Raw genomic sequence first — 3,838 nt, 5'->3', positions numbered from 1 at the left:
AAAAAAATTAGGAATCGCAGAAAGAAAATCATCAGCATTAGGAAATGTACCAAATAAACAACTAGCAGAAGAGTATGATGTAAATATAAAGATAGAACTTGCATGTCTCTGATGTATGTCATAACCTAAAGCAGATGCTGGTTTGGAGGGATATGGGCCAGGAGCAGGCAGGAGGGACTAGTTTAGTTTGGGATTATGATCAGCGTGGGCTGGTTGGACCGAAGGGTCTGTTTCCGTGCTGTATGACTCTATGATGCTATTTACATGTCACGAGTTTCATTAATTATTAACCTAATATATCAAACATTTAATAAAACAAACCTTGTAAATCAATTTGAACCAATAAAGGTTATGATTGTAATAATTCTTAAAAATCAAAGTCTGCCAGGAACTTTATAAATCAAGTACATTAAAAAATATAAATTTGACAAATTTTCTAAATGAGAACATACATAAATTATTAATTTTAGAAATCAAGAACTTTATTTGTGTTCAACATTGTGACCATAAAATTTATACACATGAAATTTTAAAATCCTGGAATATTATATATGTGGAATTTGTAAATCTCAAGTGATCAACTTTACTATGAAATGAATCTGAGTTTTAAGTAAAGCCTTGGATAATGCACGCTGACATCAGCTAAAGAATTTCTGTCAAGATCCTATAGCATTAGAACTGTGAAGTAAAGAAAATATAAGGTAATACCCCCAGGATGGGCTCAGCAGAGGTTAGATGCCCACAGGACTCACTCCAAACTGTTTCATCACGTGCTTTCTGGACAGATACAACATGTGTTAGATAGAGAATAAAGCTCCCTCTACACTGTTCCATCAAATACTTGCAGTTCAGGATTACGCTGTGCTGGATACAATTGACGGAACCACTAATTGTGTCAGGGTAGTCAATGAACTGCAGAATTTGTATAACTCAATTAGCCCTCTTTTATTTTGTCAAGTTGACCAATTTAGTCAAGTTAGTTTATTGCAAAATAGTTGCAAATTATTCACGTAATAAAAGTATCAGCTAAAAATCCACAGGCACAAAGATTAAAAGTAAGTATGGATAAAGGATAGTAATAAAGTTGAAATTAAGACCTATGTCTATTATTGTTACAGACTTACTACTTTTATGAATATTCTCTATCTGAAGGGAAGGTATTGAAAACCTCAAGGCAGAATTTGGTATCAGCAGTGGCTTCTCTATTTTAAAGTTGTCTTTGCACATGGATAGAGCAGTTTCAGGGAAAGTATATAAGTCCCTACTCTACTGGTTCTGCTGGCACGACATTTGAAAAATGCTCGCAATCCTTTTCAGTCAAACAGGGCTTTCAAAGCACTTTTTCTCTGCAAATCCCAGTGTCCGACACATAAATGAGCTCTCAAATGCTGTGCACCTCTCTTTTGGCTGGCTCTGTCTACACAGTCTCTGAAACTCTCTACATACTCATTGGCACTTCCAGCTATTCTTAAAAAATTCAAACAACATGGCTGATATTAACTTGGATGAATAATTTTTCCATGAAGCCAAGTCAATTCTGGTTGAATTCCTTGCAGGTCCTTCCATTCTCCTGTTCAACATAACGGAAGCCTTTGAGTCGTTTGGATGTTTTGACAGGCAGTTCCTTGAATTATTTAGTGATCTAAAAAAACACCCTGAACTGTCTGCTTTTGTTTGCAGTAAATCAATAAATATCATGTCACTTCTGGGAGCTAACCTATGAAATTCTATGTTCACTTTATAGGACAGCCTATCCTCATTTGGAAAATTACACAGTCATGACAAAGTGAAACTCTCCACTATATTGGGCTTAATAATTACATTTCTTTTCTATCCCTATGCTAACCAACTTGTTCACCTTCTTCCCACTGTTCCAAAGACTTCCTGGTCAGGTACAGCACGCATTGGAAACAGGGTAAAGAGCTTGCGACATTGCCTCAAAACGCTCCTAATGTAAAGATATAGGAGTAAAGCTGATTCTACATTGTCCCAGTTACAATATTTTCTGAGTAATTTTCTTATTCCCCATAACATATTCAAGGTTTGAATTCAGTAAGTAGCCAATCTAGGGCCTGGGTTCACGTTGAATACTTATATTTGGTAGCTGGCCTAATTTCATTTCTAACTAGTTTCTTGCTGAAAGAGAAATGAGGAAAGAATAGAAAAGAGAGAAGAAAGAAGCAGATCTGGGAATGTGTGAATCAGTGAATTTACCCTCAATGTGGACAAGTGCAATCATAAAGGAAGTTAATCATGACTTGTCTGACTGTACAGAGTGAAAGAGAGTCTGTATGCGATCTGTTTTATTTTCCTCTTCTGGTTTTTATTATACACACACACACACACACTCACACTCACACTCACCACACAGCCACACACACTCAACTACATTGTATATGTTTTCAAGATCTCATAAACCATGGAGGGTAACTGCTCGTAAGATAGCCATGCTGTGGGGATGGAAAGATAGGTGTTGGATATGGGTCAGAAATGGTTAATACTGAGGAGTGTCATGAATACCATTCACTATGATTATGTCATGTGCAGATGTAGATCAGTATAAGGCCTTGAAGAACTGAGACAGTCATCCGGTCATCCTCAAACTCTCTGCGATAATAGCTATGATATCAATGTAACCTATAGCTGGTTACTATTGTGCAATAAACTGCAGCTTGTGAATTCCAAGAGACTCTACTAATTAGACCAGGGAGTGATGTTCCTCGACGACCACCAGATGAAGCAGGCCCTGTAGTTTCCTTAATTTACAGGATGATGGCAGCAGCCTTCAAATGAACGGCATCTTGTACAGTGTAGTGAGCTAGGTAAAAACAATGACTGCAGATGCTGGAAACCAGATTCTGGATTAGTGGTGCTGGAAGAGCACAGCAGTTCAGGCAGCGTCCGAGGAGCAGTAAAATCGACGTTTCAGGCAAAAGCCCTTCATCAGTGAGCTGGCATGTCCAGCCAACTGTGAGAGCAGATGTAAAGGCAGCACCTACTCTCCTTCCTGGAACAATAATCTGTCTGTGGAAAAGTGCCTGATTGCACAAACAGGTCAGAGATTTGACATTATAACATGGCATGGGAGAATACTAATCTGAAGCAAGATGATAATTCAGTGATAATTGAGGTAAATATTTTGCTCTGGACAGACTGACATTGGAAGAAATAGGCTGCTTTGTACTATGAGGGAAAACTCATCATTAGACGACACAAACTCAAACTCATAAACTAACAACACAATAATAATGAAACATTACATAATAATTTGGTGATAACTCACCCTTAGGACATTGATATTTGGATATCCCCAGATTGTAACAAATGCTTGAGAGACAAAGCTTGAACGATTGGAGAATTGCAATGAGCACAGCCACAGCAACGTTTCAGCATTGAGACGTAACCTGGAGATTGCAGCATCCCAGAATATTAGGGTTGCATCATTAGAGGGTTTTTTTTTGGGACCAAATTATTCAGTTCGAAAGAAAAAGTGCTAGGAGCTGTTGAGAGCAGAGTCTGAATTCTAACAAGGGCATAGCTTAGAGTGTTCTATAGAACAGTCGTTTAACTCAAGAGTAGAATTTATCTTTAAGAGTTGCAGCACCGAGCTGACAAGGAACAAGAAACATTTTACATGTTCTGTGAAATTTATTCTGGTCCTTGCACTAATTAATTGCCCTCTTATTCGACAGTTTTCTATCCTTATCTAGTGTCTCATTGTTATTTTTTCCAGATGTCTCCTGTTTTGCATACCGGTTATATTGGTACGTGAATTGACAGTACATCTCCTTTCCATTGAGCCAATGGTATCATTACAATTATACTGAATGCATATGGT

Source organism: Chiloscyllium punctatum, chromosome 40 (assembly GCF_047496795.1).
Source record: "Chiloscyllium punctatum isolate Juve2018m chromosome 40, sChiPun1.3, whole genome shotgun sequence".
NCBI lineage: Eukaryota > Metazoa > Chordata > Chondrichthyes > Orectolobiformes > Hemiscylliidae > Chiloscyllium > Chiloscyllium punctatum.
Note: the sequence above shows the minus strand (reverse complement) of the source record.